A 21447-nucleotide genomic window follows, 5' to 3' on the forward strand; every position below is an offset into this window, starting at 1 on the left:
CAATTTGAACACATTTGTTTTGAAAATTTTCTGAGAAACGAAGAGCTTAAAACTCAAACAACAAATCCATCGGATGAATTCTGTTTGTTTGACTCATTGATTCAATTCCGTAAATGTATTTTCAGTAGAGATATTTCTATTTTTATTCCTAAAACACCGTGTTTCATAGAAACCCATCAGACTTGGAAAGATTGTTGAATGTTTTGAAGTCAGCTGCACATTTTTTTTTATTTCAAATACATTTTGTTGAATTTTGTTGAGTACACATTTTAAGCATAAGTGCACTTCTGTTTACAGTGTTTTAACTAAGTTTATATCAACTCACTCTGTCTGTCAGTCTGTCTGTCTGTCTGATACAAAGTACACGTTATTTCTTCCACTTCACATTCATGGATGAAGTTGAAACTTTGCACAATTATTCAAGTGTTCCTAACAAAACATGAATAAACAAGGTTACAAAAGACAGTTTGTGTGGAAACACAAACTCAAAATCGGCCCCCGAAGAGGTCCACCCAGGTAGGCTTCAATATTTTCAGAAAGAACATCCAAATGAAATTATATCAAAGACAAATGAGAGATAAGAATGGAGAAAGAAGGTTAACAGATCTTGTGTAGTGCCCCAACGGTCCCGCAGATCAAAGGATAGGTGTAAGTGAATGTAAAGTTAGATGTGAACCTGGCCTAACTAGTTCCCCTTTTAGACCTTGTGGTCTATAGGGCAGATGATGTAAAGTTCATCTGTTTTTGTGGCCTACGGTTAACGAGGGTGTCATGTAGCCAGCACATTGACCAACCGCCTATACTTTTCCCCAACTAATGTCAGGTACCCATTAGAGCTGAGTGGACTAAGAGGCGCCCAAAGATTCCAAAGTTGAAAATCCCAGTCTTCACCAGGATTCGAACCCGGGACCCCCGGTTCGGAAGCCAAGCGCTTTACCGCTCAGCCACCGCTCCCCCCTGTCCTAACTGATGTCTTATAATTGATCTAATTTGTTTTGAAAAGGCTCAATCTCTTATTCGAATCTTTAAAAAAAAAAAAAAAAAAAAAAAAAAAAAAAAAAAAAACGCAATAAAAAAAATGTTCAGAAAAATAAAAGTTTATAAGATTACTATTCATTTTAAATTAGTTCTAACTTATAATGCATACTAATTAGCTTTTTCTCTTTAAAAAACTGCTTGCATAACTGATTTTAAAAATTAGATTTTTCGCTTTCAGAAAAAAAAAAGTAGCCGTTGCATCAGAACTTTGAATGGTCTAAAATATTGTGATGTCGGATTTTCAATATCTTTTCTAGTTTACGAGATCTAAACGGGACGGACGGACAGACGGACAGATATTTAGCACAAAACTAATAGCGTCTTTTCCCCTTTCGGGGGCTGCTAAAAAAAACAACAATCAGTTAATTAAATAGTGGCTATTAATTAGATTTGTTTTATATCAAAAAAGGGAAATAAATCTTACAGAAACAATAACAAAAGGATTTTAATAAAAACATTAAAGACAGATTCTAATACAAACAGTAAATACATCTTGTAATGCAAACATTTAAGACATTATCTAATACAAACAAAAAATAAAGGTTCTAGTACAAACAAAAAAGACAGCATCTAATACAAACAAAAAAGACAGCATCTAATACAAACAATAAAGACATCTTATAATACAAACAATTAAGGCATATTCTAATACAAACACTAAAGACAGATTTTAATACAAACTAAAAAGTATAAAAGTAGATTTCGTTCTGCATGCATTCTTACAATGACTAGCCGTCTCATAGGTACAATAGGGATCCATACATATTTATGATGGATGTTGATCATTTGATTTCCAATTTTCGATCGTTAAAAAGTCATAAATCACTCATCGAGAAGCAATTGAGAGCTCATCGACCTGTCTTGAATACATTCTTGTGTCGATAACAAGATTAATGTCATGTCTTTGACTTTCCCTAGATCCAACCTGACTGAAACGTTACAATCACTGAACACATTCGTGCAACACTCTATTATTCCGATTTAAAACCAATCTAGACCTTAACATAAGACTAAATGGAAAGACTCAGCCATGTGGACACATTTTATTGAGAAACTTGTTGCTCTTCTAATTATAACTATTGTGTAAAAATAACGCAGGTGAAAACAGAACAAACAATTCAACAAATTAATAATATCTGAAGAGAAAGTCAATAAATCTTTTATATTATACTAGTTGGTACCCGTGCTACGCTATGGTTGAGCTAGTTGGTTTATGTGTATATATATCCCAGAATCCAGAACAATAAAACGGCTTTCATTCCAAAGCTCGTTAGCTCCCTTCTAACAACACACATTAAGTTCCATATACTAAAACTAGACTTATTAGTTTGTTCGAGCAATGGGACTAGAAACATTAGATACGAAGAGAGCAGACGGTGGAGCGCTGAGTTTCAAACATGATTATTGTGTCAACTTCTGTGACTTTACAAGTGAAATTAAATTGTATTGTGTATTTGTAAAGTGTGTTCAATTTGTTTCGGGATTTCAAGTTGAAGCATTAAGGTGACGTTTGAACGACCAGTCATAGTTTTGACTCTATAACACATCATATCTATACTACACAATCACACCGTATCATATCTATACTACACAATCACACCGTATCATATCTATACTACACAATCACACCGTATCATATCTATACTACAAAATCACACCGTATCATATCGACATGGTTGTAGCCAGAATCTTTTTTGCGGGATGGGAGGGGGGTTGGGGTCATTTTTTGTTTTCCATTGCACACAGCCTCCCCACCCCAAACAAAAATAATTTATATTTAGTGTCACACACGTAGTTGCAAAATCAAAAGATGGACATTTGAGACGCAAAATTCATTACAGATCCAGTACCTTCATTTTAAGATATCCCTTGTACTCTAGTAGAGTTTATTCTTGAACTACGGGGTCTGGGGGAGCGCTATGGGATCACCCAGCGTTATCCGGACATTATTTTCTGAATTTGAAACTAAAAAATCCATATTTTGAGGTGTCTACAGTGCAATATCCTGCTACTCTTCTATTAAAAAATTGTAGGTCAAATATCAAATCTGCTTTTTACTGTTAATGGAGTCCAGCGACTGGTATAAAAAAACAAAACAAATAAATGTGAGAGATGTTTTAATTGGGGTAGCGTTGAATTCACAAATGATTGTAGTTTTTCTCTGTATTTTTTTTACAAAGTTTATATCAACAAGTCAACAACTCACTCTGTCTGTCTGTCTGTCTGTCTATCAGTCTGGTAAAAAGTTTGTACACGTTATTTCTCCCATACCCATTTCGGATCAAGTTGAAACTCGCACAATTATTCATTGGCATAGACAAGAATCAATTAAAATAATAACCACATAGTCAAATAATTACTAGCATCGAGGGAAACTAATCCTTTAGTAGTCACAGCGTCCCCTTTTATAATTGAACACGTTATTTCTCATTTTAGGATTAAGTTGAAACCTAAAACAATTATATATTGTAAATGAAAATGTATAAATCAATAACAAAATAACCAATTATTGGTAATAAATTTATTTTGTTATATAACGAATAATGCAAATAACTTCTACATTATTTATAGATATAGTTGTATAACAATTCAAACTCTCCGAAAACACTTTTGCCTCGCACACATTTTGAATGGAGTAAGTTAGGATTGGGGTTGTACTACACTGGCATTAATATTAATGATGAAAGTATTGATACTTTCATTTTTACCTGCATTGCTTTCCAATCAGATGACCCATTGGGGCCGTATCTGAGTTTGTGCTTCACACAAACTCTCTTTGCTATCTTGCTTTCTTTTTGTTTGTTCTCTATTTCCAATTCCTACTAATTCCCTTTCTCTTTCTCTTATACTTTCTCTTTTTCTTTCTCAATATCTTTGCCTTTTAAATCTTTTCCTCTTTCTTTCTCTCCTTTATCGGTATCTCTATCTTCCTCACTTTCTGTCTCTCATCTTTCTTTTTCTTACACTTTCTTTTTCTCCCTTTTTTTTTCTTTTTACTCACTTTCTGACCCTCTTCGTCCTTGTCCTCTTTCTCTATTCCTCTGCGTCCTCCTTTTTACTCTCTCACTAAATCTCTCTCTCTCACTTTCTTTCAATCTTCTTTCTTTCTAGTTACTCTCGCTGTGGGACTCTCTTTCTTTCTCACTTTCTCTTTCCTTATATCTTACTGAAATTTCAATAACGTTACCATGACAACTGAATTCTAAACTAGTTGAAAATTCTTTTGACTGAATATATTTAAATTTCCCCACTATTAACGTCCTATCAGTTGTTGACCTGGGGTCAGCGTTGAACCATTAATAAATATTACACCCTCTAGTTGGCATCCAAACTTCTATCATTTTATCTCTCTCCCTTCAATCTTTCTTTTTAATATCGTATTGATTTGACGCACAGCAATGACCTCTTCAAGCTAAAGTGGTGGATAACTAGGAGCGCTAGAAAAATGTTCAGAATACGCAGGCCCCAAGTCTAAAATAGACTCCAGTGCGGAAAATCACAAATCTCTGACCATAGTATAATCGTAACAGCCTCTGTTCTTTAACACAATCTTCGATTTTCATAAGGCGCGTAAATTACTCGACTTGGCGTGTTTTAGTTTCGTGATGTCTGCTTCTTGGTCTTATAATAAGAAAAAAAAATTTCAGGGAAGACAATTAGAGACAGTAGTTTAGAGTTACTCACTAGAAGAGAATGATTTCAGAGTAGTTTTTTTTTTTTTTTTAGTTAGTTTGTTTGTATTTTTGCCACAGGATTGTGAAGTCTGAAGAGTTCTGTTTCGGTTTTCAGCCCCAGGGAATAAAAGCATTTTTAAAACATTGTTACGTGTCAATATTTAATGTCTAATCTAGATAGTGGTGTGTCATGTCATATAAAGTACTGACTTGAATTTCTAGGAACCGAAGGCCAAAGCTAGACTACCATTTTAGGGCTTCGACTTAGTAAGTAGTCTAGATCAAGCCATTTCAATATGTTTGCTTTTTAAAAAAATTAAATACAAATAAAGATATCTAGCTAATGGTGTTCTAATCAGTTGGCTTAATTTTTTTTTTTTTTTTTTGAAACTCATCTTCTGTCTTTACTTTATTTTTTTTGAAACTCATCTTCTTTCTTTACTTTATTTTTGTTTGAAACTCATCTTCTGTCTTTACTTTATTTTTTTTGAAACTCATCTTCTGTCTTTACTTAAATTTTCCCTTAAACTTCACTTAACCCTTAGTCTGTTGGACGGTTGGGGCACCACACAAGATCTGTTGACCGTCTTTCTCTATTCCTCTCTGTCTTTGATTGAATCTCCTTCGATTGACACGACCGTCCATTCTTTTATGTTGTCTTTTTATCGCTTTCTCTGTCTGCCTCTTTTTCTTTATGGGTAGTTAAAAGTTACCAAATACCTACACATCCATAGGAGGACAAAAAGGAGGACAAAGTCATAGAGTGTAGGCGTAAAAATTCACACGACTAAATAAATGAAATAAACAAAAAACTTGCAATGAGTTTGCTGTATCCGTTAACTAAACAGCCCAGTAGGCTATTTAGTAAGACCAGATTTAGTAAGACCAGATTTAGTAAGACCAGATTTAGTAAGGCCAGATTTAGTAAGACCAGGTTTAGTAAGGCCAGATTTAGTAAGACCAGATTTAGTAAGGCCAGATTTAGTAAGACCAGATTTAGTAAGACCAGGTTTAGTAAGGCCAGATTTAGTAAGACCAGATTTAGTAAGGCCAGATTAAGTAAGACCAGATTTAGTAAGACCAGATTTAGTAAGACCAGATTTAGTAAGACCAGATTTAGTAAGACCAGATTTAGTAAGACCAGATTTAGTAAGGCCAGATTTAGTAAGACCAGATTTAGTAAGACCAGATTTAGTAAGACCAGATTTAGTAAGACCAGATTTAGTAAGGCCAGATTTAGTAAGACCAGATTTAGTAAGGCCAGATTTAGTAAGATTAGATTTAGTAAGGCCAGATTTAGTAAGACCAGATTTAGTAAGGCCAGATTTAGTAAGACCAGATTTAGTAAGACCAGATTTAGTAAGGCCAGATTTAGTAAGACCAGATTTAGTAAGGCCAGATTTAGTAAGGCCAGATTTAGTAAGACCAGATTTAGTAAGACCAGATTTAGTAAGGCCAGATTTAGTAAGACCAGATTTAATAAGGCCAGATTTAGTAAGACCAGATTTAGTAAGACCAGATTTAGTAAGACCAGATTTAGTAAGACCAGATTTAATAAGACCAGATTTAGTAAGACCAGATTTAGTAAGACCAGATTTAGTAAGACCAGATTTAGTAAGGCCAGATTTAGTAAGACCAGATTTAGTAAGACCAGATTTAGTAAGGCCAGATTTAGTAAGACCAGATTTAGAAAGACCAGATTTAGTAAGACCAGATTTAGTAAGGCCAGATTTAGTAAGACCAGATTTAGTAAGGCCTGATTTAGTAAGACCATATTTAGTAAGGCCATATTTAGTAAGACCATATTTAGTAAGGCCTGATTTAGTAAGGCCATATTTAGTAAGGCCATATTTAGTAAGGCCATATTTAGTTAGACCATATTTGTGCGACAGAAAAACTTGTTCACATGAATTAATTATTGAATAAAACACAAAAAAGATAACGTGTGACTACCAATGAGTGAGTGAGTGTTTATGTGTGTTTATGTGTGTTTGTTTGAGATAAACTCTTTATTTTGTTTTTACCAATTTGTCATTAAATTCAATAATGTGTAAATCATAACACAGATTTAAAAAAAAAATGTACTCTAGAGTTTTTCATAAAAGGTCCTAATCTACACCAATGTTAATACACTTCAGCAGCACGAACACTGGTATCAGAATGTCAATAAACAATGTACACTAGATTGGATAAAGAGATATACAATTAACAATTGCTATCCCCAAAATTGAACTAGCATACGCATTTATATCTAACTTGTGCCAATGTTTTACAAAAATATCACTCAAACACGGTTACCATCTCTTGAAGAACTTTTTCATAAAAGATGCCTTTCCAAAACACTCACGATTCTTAAAGACAATCTGCACCCATTAAACCACTGTTACATCATATCTGGATGAAGTGGTCGTCTCCTTTCCATTAGGACTAAAACAGAAAGATTTAAAATCTCCTTCATCCCACTTTCGGTCAGAGTGTTACAAGGTCATCTGTCGTCATCGAAAAGTACATGAAAGTCCAATTTACAAAGCGCTGGTTGTATGTATGTGTTTCATGTGTGAATGCTGTTCGTATTAGCATGTATACTGTTATTGTTACAGTAGTTACGCTGAGGTGGTCAGATGTAGTCAAACTAAATTTCCACTTGTTTAGATCAATAAAAAATTATCTTATCTTAAGTAATGTCGTGTTTGTCAATTGTACAGACTATTTGGTTATAGCCAGGCTCATTGGCTTGTCTATTGTTCCCTGTTGTAGACACATGTACGTACACACATGTCTCATACATGCCAAACGAACGATGTCCTTGACATTGGGATTTTTTCGAAAGGAACTGTCTTTAGTTTCTATGGAAGCACAAAAATTCCAAGCAACATAACGCTAAATGAATACCTATTGTCAATGTTTGTATGTTCAACAATGTGTACTTAGAGCTGAGCTAATCAACGCAAACAATGTTCCATGTACAACACTCAGTTATATATAGGTCGTATGTCCTGCTCCATTGTATACAGGCTGCAGGGTCCAAAGGAACTTTATTACTATGACCCGCTTTTCCAAATCATTAGTAGGGAAGCCTCCACAAGTTGACAGCCCGGAACAGGCATCCATATTTTTTAACTATTTTATTTCTTACTTAATCCCACATTAGCGTTTTATTAAGATTTGGCTCTTATTTTACATTTTAATGTTTAACGCTATCTTTCAACTATAAAATATAGAAACAGATGAAAAAGAGAAAGCGCTATTAACAAATGTGGTACAATATGGTGGAAGCGAAAGAAAACCAAAAGAAAATGAAAAGAGGAAGACTGAGAGATTTAGAATAGATCAAATAAACAATGTCAAGGTCGCTCTATAGAATGACAGCTGTCGGGAGCTAAATAATAAAATTGATTTCGGGCTACAATGCCAATGATAAACAAGTGCACACAAATTGGTTGCTTTTTAACCGAACTAACATCAACTCACTCCGTCTGTCTGTCTGTCTGTCTGTCTGGCCAAAATCTTTGAAATGTTGTTTTTCCCACTTCCCCCCTCTCGGATCAAGTTGCAAGTATACACAATTATTTATTATTTATGACAATATATAAATCAATCAAACAATTTAACCAATTAGTTAATCAATTGGTTGTAATTAATTAATTTTGCTTTAGATGGAAATTTTACTAAATCGGCGGCGGGCGCTCTGTGACAATAATCAGGCACTGTCGCACCCCCGAGAAACATAACAATTATTTGTTTACTAACATTGATTAATAAATCCTACTATTGTTATAAGCACTTGAATAGCTCAGTGGCAAAACACGTCGGCCTTCCGTCATAGAGTTTCGAGTTCAAATTCTGTTTTGAGAAAAAATTTTCAAATTTGCATTTGAAAGGGCAGCACGGAAACCTTCTCTAAATGACCTCTCCCACGAAAGTGATTGATCGGACCATTGCGTACTGAGCATAAGCATTGAAGATGCGCTAAACAAGTTTATCTAACATAAAGATCAACCAAAATTTCCCATAAGATAACAAAATACATTCATTGACTTGACAAATTCTAATAGTGCTCCCATTGATAAGCCTAACGGTTTATCCTTTTTGGACAAGAAATTTTGAGTCATTAAATATAATTAATTACATAATTGATTCAAAATAATTGATACTATTTTACTTAATAGCTAATGAAATTTTAAAAAGTGTATTTATTTAATTTAACTTGTCAAAATACATACCTCATCAGTAACATGACATTTTGTCTAGCGGATAGACCAAAGACTCCATTTATACAAATCTTCCTAAAAGAAATGGATTCTCTTTGCCCATCTCTTACAAGTGTTATGATTGAGGAAGCCTGTTGGAGGATTTGACTCTATTCTCTTTCGAGGTGTCGGACATGTTGACCCAGAAACTATTACCAAATAGAATAGCTCGTTATGTGAGAGAATGGATAGGAACATCTGTGCGGGTGGCGTGGATCAGGAAAAGCATTTGTTCCACGTTTCATCATATGAGTACATCATCACGGCGTTCGAATATCATCCCCATATTAACATACCATCATTTCGACATCACCACAATATCTTTGTAACATCATTATATAATGACATCATCACAATATCAACACATCACAACACACACGACATCACCATCATTAGGACACCATTCTAACGTTATTGAGTCATCATTACATCATTACGATGTACCTCAGGGATCCAGATAATGGATAATTAGATTTTTTTTTTATTTAAATTAAACCTAAGCAAATCATTGAACTCAAAAATTACAAATTTAATTCAGGGACGCGTTTATAAAAGCAAGAAAAAGAATGATGGTGTTCGATCTATTAGCAACAGTTTTTTTGTTAATTCCTAAACAATCTGAAAAACTAATTGAAATATTTTTCAAGCAAAACATTTTTGTTTCAAAATGCTGCTTTCATTATTAAAAAAAAGTATAATAAAGATTTCCATTCTAAAACATATACTGTTTCGTTTAAGCAGAAACCAATTTTAATGTATGGTATGTATGTATGTATGTATGTATGTATATATGTATGTATGTATGTATGTATGTATGTATGTATGTATGTATGTATGTATGTATGTATGTATGTATGTATGTATGTATGTATGTATGTATGTATATATGTATGTATGTATATATGTATGTATGTATGTATGTATGTATCTTTGTATGTATGCATGCATGCATGTATGTATGCTTGTTGTATGTATGTATGTATGTATGTATGTATGTATGTATGTATGTATGTATGTATGTATGTATGTATGTATGTATGTATGTATGTATGTATGTATGTATGTATGTATGTATGTATGTATGTATGTATGTATGTATGTATGTATGTATGTGAAGAAGATGACAAAAAAAAGTGTAGGGGCCAGTACACATCCTTATTATATAAAAAACATTTTTGGCATCTTCTTCTCAGTCGTACTATCCAGTGCTTTTAAATCCCTGGAAGACGGAATATACATCCATAGCAGATCCGATGGAAGGCTCTTTAACCTGGCACGTCTTAAAGCCAAAACGAAAAGGCGTCGTATCTTGATAAGGGAGCTGCTGTTTGCCGATGACGCGGCACTCGTATCTCACTCACAAGGAGGTCTACAGAAGCTAGTGAACGCCTTAGCAGCTGCTTGTCAAGAGTTTAGCCTTACTATAAGTCTCTCCAAGACCGAAATCCTGGCACAAGACGTTGCAGAAATACCTATAATACAAATTGGGAACCACACCCTTTCAGTGGTGCAGGAATTTACCTACTTGGGTTCAACAATTGTCAGTAACCTAGACTTAGACATCGAGCTGACAAAAAGGATAGGAAAAGCTACCACAGCATTGGCAAAACTCTCCAAGCGCGTCTGGGAAAATGGTAAATTGACCACAGCGACCAAAATCCTAGTCTACAACGCCTGTGTTGTGAGCACTCTCCTTTATGGCAGTGAAAGCTGGTCAACATACATGTACCAAGAGCACAGATTGAATAGTTTCCACTTGCGCTGCCTGAGACGCATAATGGGCATCTCTTGGAGGGACCATGTCTCCAATCAGGAAGTTTTGAGACTGGCCAATATGAACAGCATGTATGCTCTCCTGACACAAAGAAGATTACGCTGGCTCGGACATGTCACCCGCATGCCAGATGGTAGAATCCCGAAAGATATCTTATATGCTGAGCTTGTGGAAGGAGTCAGACCCAAGGGCCGCCCAAGACTAACATATAGAGATGTCTGCAAGCGAGACATGAGAGCCTCAGGCATCAGTGAAAGTATGTGGGAAAACATAGCCAAAGACCGGAGTGCATGGAGACAGACTGTGCGTGCTGGGACAACCCTTGCTGAGAACAAAAGAATTGAAGCGGCTTTAATCAAGAGGGAAAAAAAAGAAAGCTGCCCTGTCTGCTAGCCCTAAATCAGAGGCATACAAATGTACGAATTGTGGCAAAGTCTGCCGTTCTAGAATTGGCTTGATTAGCCACACCAGATTCTGCCCCGTCTCAAGATTAAGCCAAAACCAGTGACTCACTTGGGCGCATCCATTGCCTTTCGAGACAAAAGGAGCCATATTATGTATGTATGTATGTATGCATGCATGTATGTATTAGGGGTGCACCGGATAGTACTTTTTGATATCCGGCCGGAGCCGGATATAACCGGATAGTACAATTAGATATTCGGCCGGAACCGGAGCCGGAGCCGGATACCTACATGACTCAAACAGCTCGTTTTACTGAAGTTTTTGCAAATCTTCTATATAACATACCTATATTCATATTATTTTGTTATTTACTTTCTTACTTTAAACTCTATCACTGATTGATAAATTAAAATGAACAGCATTTTTTTTTTCAGATATGCTTATCATAAACTAATCTTTGTAACATGAGATGGTGTGTGACTCATCCAACCAATGGGCAGTTAAACCAAAATATGATTCGGTGGTATTATCAGCTGTCCAAGTGTCCGTTGAGAAAGCGATGCTTTTAGCATCAGATAGCATTTCACGAAGCTTTGAGGAAATATTGTCGTAGATATCTGGAATAACACGTTCTGTAAAATATTTGCGACTAGGCACAGTGTATCTTTTCTCCAGTACTTTTAAAAGTCCAATAAATCCAGGCTTCTCAACTACTTGGTAAGGTTCCATGTCAGTTGCAATCATCTTTGCTATGGCCAAGTGAATGCGTTTAGCATTATCACTATTAATATCCCACAATTTAGCTTTGTCTAAGACCTCTTTAATCCCTGGTTGCTGCTTGTGTGTGAGGCTTGACGAATCACTGGAGCTCGTAGACGTACTGGCACAGGCAGTGATATTACTTGATGCTGATTTCAATGCAGTCATTTCGTTGAATAAGTCTGGGTGTTTCGAGCGTAGATGACTAATCATAGTGCTGGTTGAGAAGTCTTTAGGTTTGCCTGGTTTACCACGTGACAGTTGTATTTTACAAGCATTGCAAACTGCTTTAGAGTTGTCCATTGTTTTGACATTAAAGTAACGCCATATAAGTGATGACTTTTTATCAGCCATTATTATTACTATTTAATTTACTAAATGCCCTTGCAAGCTACTTTTATACCCGTGGCTTGTGTAACAAAATACTTGTAGGGATGTGTCCTGTAGTTCAGCGCCCTAATCGACATTTCTCTCCAAGTAAACAAACTTAGTGTCATCATCTAGTGACCTCTAGACAATTTCAATATGTCTTAACAATTTGGTTTGTGGACCAGACCCTTGATTGACAACCTATCTCATAATAAACAAACTCATACCAGATTAACCTTATAGAGATTTGGCTTGTAGTCCCGCCCCTAATAAAAATTCTACTCCAAGTAAACAAACTCAGTTCCCTCATAAGATATGACCTCTAGAAAGTGTCAACACGTTGACATCTGGCTTAATGTGGTCAGCTGCCTATCCGTGATCTCAATGTTATGGACTAAACAAACAAAAGGAGGTGGGGGTGCTCATCTCTACCTCTGGAGATATACCCGCACATCTAGACAGATTATCAGCGTGACGTAGTTAAGGAATATTACGTGTTTGCAAGACCACTCAAAGGTCAAGACAAGCTTTTAAAATGTGCCAGACATCGCTGCTACGTATGTAATACGAATTTATAATGTAAAGTCTAGTCCACCCCCCCCCCCCCCCCAATAACAAACCTAGTTCCCTCGTGTGACCTCTAGAGAGTGCTTACGTCCATCGTATCTGGCTTGGGGTCACCTGTCAATCAATGAACTCAATGTGATGGGCTAAACAAATAAAAGGGGAAGGGAGTTGTTCATCTAGAAATATATCTGGTTACATTAGAGGTGTGGCTCTTGTAGTCCAGCCCCCCCCCCCCCCAATAAAGATTAACTACTAAGTAAACAAACTCAGTTCCCTCGAAAGGTGTGACTACTAGAGAGTGTCAATACGCTGACATTAAACCTACGTCCATCGTATTTAACTTGTGGTCAACTGCCTATAAAAAAAACTCAATGTGATGGACTAAACAAATAAAAGGGGTGGGAGTTGTTCATCTCTACCTCTGGAGATATACCCGCACAGCTAGACAGACGTCTGGTCAGCATGACGTAGTCAAGGAATGTAGCATTTTAACATGTTAACTAACTTACTCAAAGGTCAAGACAAATTGAAAAAAAGTGCCAGCCATTGCTGCTCTGTATGTAAAGCGTATTTATGATGTAAAGTTTCATCTCTATTGATATTAAGTTATTAACACGCCTTGTCTTTATAATAAACGAAGTTTGGTGCATATTCATAATGGCTCTATTTTTAAGCACATTATTTTGTTTTCATATAAGCATTAATACATTCTATAACAGACAGTAATGGAACGAGGTCCACTTTATGCATATTAAATAGGTGTATTTTTTACTATCCGGTTTACTATCCGGTAGTGATATCCGACCGGAGCCGAATAGCACCGGATAGTAAAAAATGCCGGATATTCGGCAGAAGTCGGAGCCGGAGGGACTATCCGGTGCACCCCTAGTATGTATGCATGTTGTATGTATGTATGTATGTATGTATGTATGTATGTATGTATGTATGTATGTATGTATGTATGTATGTATGTATGTATGTATGTATGCATGCATGTATGTATGCATGTTGTATGTATGTATGTATGTATGTGTGTGTGTGTGTATATATGTATGTATGTATGTATGTATGTATGTATGCATGTTGTATGTATGTATGTATGTATGTATGTATGTATGTATGTATGTATGTATGTATGCATGCATGTATGTATGCATGTTGTATGTATGTATGTATGTATGTATGTATGTATGTATGTATGCATGCATGTATGTATGCATGCATGTATGTATGCATGTTGTATGTATGTATGTATGTATGTATGTATGTATGTATGTATGTATGTGTGTGTGTGTATATATGTATGTATGTATGTATGTATGTATGTATGCATGTATGTATGTGTGTGTGTGTATATATGTATGTATGTATGTATGTATGTATGTATGTATGTATGTATGTATGTATGTATGTATGTATGTATGCATGTATGTGTGTATGTATGTATGTATGTGTGTGTGTGAGTGTGTGTGTGTTGGGAGGAGGGAAGAGGAGGAGGGAGGTAGCACACTGCTAAGTTTAACCTTGTGTTTATATGCTTGTAAAGATGCCAGGAGTCAATAAGATTTGTCGCGGCAGATGGCGTGACACTGGTATCTGTTGTAGCGGTATGTGTATAGATTTATGGATACAAGGCTCGCATTCCTATCTCTGTGTAAATATTTATCTCCGACTGGACACATCGCATGTCCGCCTCTATTTTGTTTGAAAACTTTTGATATCTGCAAATGTGAGGCGAACATTATTAGCGCTGGTCGTTTTATTGTTATTTGTATGACTAGAAGAAATACACAGAGCTGACCTTGTACAACACAAAATAGTTGGGGTAGGGTGGTTCTAACATCGATGGTTCTAACATCAGTTGTTCTAACATCAGTGGCTCTAACATCCGTGATTCTAACATCCGTGATTCTAACATATCCTACGACCACTATAATAATATAAGGAATGCCAAGAGTCATCAAAATTAATCAAATTATCTTGCTTTCTAGAAATAACATACATTTAGGTTCTATCCATAAATACGTACATAGGCTTCATAATTGACATACATACATGCTTTATTTATTGGAACAATAAGAAGATAACATATGTAGGAAACGCAAGTCTCTAATCTCTAATATGTATTATTCACATACCAAGTAAAAGTTATTTTAAATACATAGAACATTATGAGCATTGGATTAGATCTAGGTTGGGTCTCTATTGTACAAATATGTTTTTCCTATGTAGTGGGTTGTATGATTATTTCATGTGAGTGTGAGTCAGAGGAACTGGATTCGTGGAAGTAAGAACTCTGTAAGGTATGTTTGAAACTGGGCAAGAGTGACCCCTCCAAATATTGCAGACACTGATTGTAGCAGCTTCCACTGGCTAATGTATTTGTATGGAGAACATCCATAGAGGAACAAAATGTAGGGGCGACAATTCATTGACTTCTTTTTTTTTTTCGTAGATGTTTAGAGAGATAAAGAAGACGAAGCAGCCACAAGCACTGTCTTCTGTTTGTTACATATAGTGTCTTCTGTTTGTTACATATAGTGTCTTCTGCTTGTTACATATAGTGTCTTCTGCTTGTTACATATAGTGTCTTCTGCTTGTTACATATAGTGTCTTCTGTTTGTTACATATAGTGTCTTCTGTTTGTTACATATAGTGTCTTCTGTTTGTTACATATAGTGTCTTCTGTTTGTTACATATAGTGTCTACTGTTTGTTACATATAGTGTCTTCTGTTTGTTACATATAGGTTACATATAGTGTCTTCTGTTTGTTACATATAGTGTCTTCTGTTTGTTACATATAGTGTCTTCTGTTTGTTACATATAGTGTCTTCTGTTTGTTACATATAGTGTCTTCTGTTTGTTACATATAGTGTCTTCTGTTTGTTACATATAGTGTCTTCTGTTTGTTACATATAGTGTCTACTGTTTGTTACATATAGTGTCTTCTGCTTGTTACATATAGTGTCTTCTGTTTGTTACATATAGTGTCTTCTGTTTGTTACATATAGTGTCTTCTGCTTGTTACATATAGTGTCTTCTGTTTGTTACATATAGTGTCTTCTGTTTGTTACATATAGTGTCTTCTGTTTGTTACATATAGTGTCTTCTGTTTCTTACATATAGTGTCTTCTGTTTGTTACAAGTAGTGTCTTCTGTTTCTTACAAGTAGTGTCTTCTATTTGTTAGAAGCAGTGTTTCCAATTTGTTACAAGCAGTGTTTCCTATTTGTTACAAGCAGTGTTTCCTATTTGTTACAAGCAGTGTTTCCTATTTGTTACAAGCAGTGTTTCCTATTTGTTACAAGCAGTGTTTCCTATTTGTTAGAAGCAGTGTTTCCTATTTGTTACAAGCAGTGTTTCCTATTTGTTACAAGCAGTGTTTCCTATTTGTTACAAGCAGTGTTTCCTATTTGTTAGAAGCATTTTCTCCTATTTGTTACAAGCAGTGTTTCCTATTTGTTACAAGCATTTTCTCCTATTTGTTACAAGCAGTGTTTCCTATTTGTTACAAGCAGTGTTTCCTATTTGTTACAAACAGTGTTTCCTATTTGTTACAAGCAGTGTTTCCTATTTGTTACAAGCAGTGTTTCCTATTTGTTACAAGCAGTGTTTCCTATTTGTTACAAGCAGTGTCTCCTATTTGTTACAAGCAGTGTTTCCTATTTGTTACAAGTAGTGTTTCCTATTTGTTACAAGCAGTGTTTCCTATTTGTTACAAGTAGTGTTTCCTATTTGTTACAAGAGCTTGTTTAGCTCCGATTCAAAGAGTTCTTATGTTCTGAGATGTACTTCCCCTGACTCTCTAGCGTAACTGGGACTCACACTCAGGTGACCATTGCATCTGCCTGTTCATGTTATACATAACAAGGCAATCTTAACCTGGAACCCCCAAGGAAAGAGAAAGAGGGAACGGCCCAGGAATACATGGCGCCGCGATTTGGAAGCAGATGCCAAACAGATGGGCAAGACATGGGTACAGTTGGAGAGACTCGCCCAGAACCGAGATGCCTGGAGGAAGCTGGTTGGTGGCCTCTGCCCCAGAAGGGACCATAGGCAGAGATGAGATGAGATGTTCATGTTATGTGGATACCATCGCCTTCAGATAAAAAAAAGGTTTGGTTTTACGAGAATTCAATGAACTGTATAGACTCAAACCGAACGTAACAACAGACAAAAACATAGGGACGGTAATTTAAACATTGCTGACGAATAGTTTCCCCTTCCTTAAAAATAATACTTCAACTATTTTTCTCTTTCCCATTCCTAATATCAATCTTGTAAGTTCATTGTGAACCATAATCTTCAAATATAAAACTAAAGCTTAATAAAATACTCATTAATGTGCTAGGACCAATTTGTACAAATGCTAATTCTTCCCTAGTGCTAATAGAGCATGGAATGGGTTGGCTGAGCAAGAGAGGAAAACCCATGACTTGGCAGAATATAAGTCATTGGTTAACATGCATGACTAGATGCATGACGCGTAGGATGTAATCATCTTTATTTTTTTTTTTGAAGTAACGTCTGTATTTTATAAGATAAGATCCTGCTTATTATTTTAGAGTCAATTACAGAAGTGTCTGCAACAAATAAAAGGCTTCACAGTTGTTTATATTGATTCATAGTAAAATAAGTCTCTAGTTCACTTTTGTTTAATATAGTCTTATATAATACAGACGTTACTTTAAAAAAGAAGATGATTACATCCTACGCGTCATGCCACTATGCGTCTGTCACTATGGACAAATGTTTGTTATTATTTGTAATTTGGTGTGTTTATCCTGCTGTCGATGTTTCATTAATATTTTCATTTAACGATCTTGTTAGATGAATCTTTCAATTTAATTAACATGTTCACATTTATTTCTTTTACAGTACGCTGATTTCAATTTTCTTTCAAAGGCCACGTTTGTTTTCTTTGCTTTGTTGACAGTTTTTTATTTCTTCCTAATGATGTTAATGATATTTTATCAGTATTACAAACAGAAAAAAGTCGTTCTTATGTAATTAGACTTTTGGAGCTTGCTCGCACTATTGTTACAAGACGCCTTGGGCGATGATGTTCTGTTTCTATGTGACAGATTTCTTAATGATGCATTATATCGATTTTCATCATATACACATCAATACTGTTATTACAATACATTTTCCCCACAAAAAATAAGAATAAATGAATGATCATCATTTAAGTCAATCATAGTTATCATCAAATTTAATTAAAAGTTGTTTTTTCCCAAAAAAATCGTTCAATCTTCTTGACAAAACGCAAACAAAAATTGGATACAATTAGTATTCCTTGAACCTCAATCTTTATGTGTCCAATCATGTAATACTATGTGCCCATATAATGTGTCAAAGTATGTGTCCATATGATGAGTCAATATAATGTGTCCTTAACATGTGTCAATATTATGTGGCCATATCATGAGTCAATATATATGTGTTAATATCATGCGTTAATATTTATGTGTAGAGTATTATACTTCCATAGTACGTGTGATTATTATGTGTCTATACCATGTGTGAATATTATGTGTTAATATCATGCGTTAATATTATGTGTCATTACTATCTTAATGTCCAAAGATGTGTCGTCACACCAATGTAAAGTACACGTACATACATAAATGTGTACATTGTGTATTTTAATAAGCTATTAGATTCTAGATCTATTTTATTCATACTTCTTCATGCAGTAATGGATTACATAGCTCGGTTTATTTCGTCAAATCTGCTTTCAAAATTGAAATGTATTTACCTTCCGCTGCGAAATTATTTTGTTCAAAAAAAACATCCGAACTACACTGGCGTGCATCTCCATTTTAATCCTTTAATTCCCAGTGTCTCCCCCTGGCGGGTAAATCTCAACCATACCAACATAGTTTCTAGTCGTTACGTTCAAAGTATTGTTTGAATTATGTGTCGTCTGCTCAATAAATAACGAGGCATCCTAGCACAGCACACACACACACACAAACGTTGCCCCATGAATAAGACGCAGTCACTCGCATAGGTTATGTGCCATTGATACAGTCAGATCTATCACATAGCCTAATGAGTCCACACAATAAAACAGCTGAAACTGTAGATGGAGGGTCTGCGTGCGGAGATATGTGAGGGTGTGTGGGGTGATGGTGTGCGAGTGTGGGGAGAGAAATGGGTAATGTGAAATGGGGGTTAGGGTGAGTAGCGGAATTTAGATAGTGACACGTGCGCCCACAAGAAAAGTTATACTAACACAATTATCTCTTTCAATTATCTGGACCTAGAAGACTAACGTCATTCTTCGGTATTGTATATATTGTACTTATTAGATGTCATGAAGATAATACCCAAACTATACTAATGTCCTTCTTTGGCATTATATATATATATATATATATATATATATGACTTACTGGATGTCATGCTAGATAATACCCACAATATACTTAATGTCATTCATTGGTATTGCACGTATAATACTACATCTCTAAAAGTCGTTTTTTTAGTATGAAACATAAAGTACTCTATGTACAAATTCTGATATTGCAATCTAATCATTTTTTTTAAATCTAGAATATTTTTTATTGTTCTTCTGTACATCATTAAAGAATATTGATTTGTGTTTCTTGGTTATAATGCAAATATCTTTTCTCTCGAAGTTATAATCTTTTTTTTTAAAGTCATGTTTGAGCAAAAGCCGTGCTATTTATTAAGTTAAGAACTTTGTAAGATCTAAAATATTATGGTATCGGATTTTTTAATAACTTTTCTAGTTTATGAGATCTAAACAGGACGGACGGACAGACAGACCAAACAAAACTATTAACGGCTATTTCCCTTTCGAGTGCCGCTTAAAAATAAACTCATTCTCTTTAACAGATGCTCAAATTTGAGACTTTTGGAAAATCTTAACCACCCACTGAAACGTAGAAGTTAATTTGTTTCACTCATTTTTTTTTTGGAGAATGGATCTAACAGAATAGCTCCATTGGGCAGCTAAATATTTTATTGTGCAGCTCATGGTTTGCCTGGCTTAAAGCTGATCACATATTGTAACCATGTTTCTGTACTCTCTAGGATGTTTCTCATCAACGTTCAACGAATATCTTGACAAGGACAACTTAATGTCTTGACAAGGACAACTTAATGTCTTGACAAGGACAACTTACTGTCTTGACAAGGACAACTTACTGTCTTGACATGGACAACTTACTGTCTTGACAAGGACAACTTACTGTCTTGACAAGGACAACTTACTGTCTTGACAAGGACAACTTAATGTCTTGACAAGGACAACTTAATGTCTTGACAAGGACAACTTACTGTCTTGACAAGGACAACTTAATGTCTTGACAAGGACAACTTAATGTCTTGCCAATGAGTCAACAACCCCTTTTGCCTGCCAGCAGTCTCGCCTTCCTCAAGATGCCATCCTTGAACTGAACATGCAGTTTGTCAGGTTTCAATTACAGCCGTTATTTTAAAATACGCCAAACAGTCAAAGAGCTTCTCAAAGTTGTGTTTTTCTCAGTCCATCGTGTCTCTCACAAAAGAGGTAAATTTAGCATCAACGCTTTCGCTTGAGAGTGTTATAGAAGAAATAGATCATCTTCTGGATGACACCAACAGCTTTAGGTACATCTGAAACGGCATTCATGTCAATAATAACAAATTTAAGTCTGTGAGACTCGCAACGGACAATGTCTGCTTTTGGATATTTTCATGAATTCTTGCCTGAACATAGTTTTAAATGCTACCCATGATAAGGAGGCAGCCATCGTAGCCTTGGCCGAGTAGTTTGTCCATGTAAAGAAATGTACATAATATATTCACTGACAATGAAGTTGGACACAGACAGTGCGTCTCTCTAAACAACAATGGCAAAACCAATGAATTCTTATCGACTACAATCGCCATCAACAAATCCAACGCTCAAGCACACCTGTTCAGTGCCAGAGATATTATTATTATTATTATAATTTTATATAGCGCTACTTTCATGCTTATAGCATGCTCAGAGCGCTTTTGGTCCAATCTCATTTGTGGACCAGTGATTTACTTGATCTGCTGCCTTTAGGCGCTCAGTAAACACAACTCTGCCCGAGTCAAGTGTCGAACCTCGAGCCCCCTTCTAGGTAGCCAAGCCAAGCCAAGATCAAGCTCACTTGACCCCTCGACCACGCTTCCCAGATATCTGCCTTTTGCTAACGAAATACCAAGAAAACGCAGTTAATTCATGCTGCTCGTATATTTCGATTTCTTGCTGCTGCTCGTATATTTTGATTTCTTGCTGCTGCCAGTGTTTCGTCGATACAAATCAACGTTTTTGACTCGGGTGGTATGGGAAGAACTTTTATATATATATATCTCTTCTATCACAAACTGATGGACGTGTTTAACCTATTTTAGTGTTTTGAGCGCTAACACTGACCGCGACTCCGCAAGACGTAAATACATTTACCAAGATGGCTGAACTCTTCACATATATCAAATCAAAAAACAGCTGGCAAGTATTTTTACTCCAAGACCCCATAAAATACTTTTATCATATTCTAGGTCTTTATTAAATATAATGATAACTATTAATTATATGCAAATGAAAACAAATCGTTACGACTAACGT

The 21447-nt window shown here is 35.5% G+C and overlaps 1 protein-coding gene across 3 annotated transcripts in view; it reads right to left on the reverse strand.

The window, feature by feature from the left end:
* The window catches only part of LOC106054052 (thyrotropin-releasing hormone receptor-like), a 121406-nt gene that overhangs the window by 43260 nt on the left and 56699 nt on the right, over positions 1-21447 (reverse strand). The window contains exon 1 of one of the 3 annotated variants that reach the window (XM_056027867.1): positions 18598-18888. The exons of the other annotated variants lie outside the window; for them this stretch is intronic. The gene's annotated coding sequence lies outside the window, so the exon portion shown is untranslated. Of the gene's footprint in view, positions 1-18597; positions 18889-21447 lie in introns of those variants that run through there. 3 annotated transcript variants of the gene reach the window in all.

Source organism: Biomphalaria glabrata, chromosome 4, assembly GCF_947242115.1.
Source record: "Biomphalaria glabrata chromosome 4, xgBioGlab47.1, whole genome shotgun sequence".
Lineage (NCBI taxonomy): Eukaryota > Metazoa > Mollusca > Gastropoda > Planorbidae > Biomphalaria > Biomphalaria glabrata.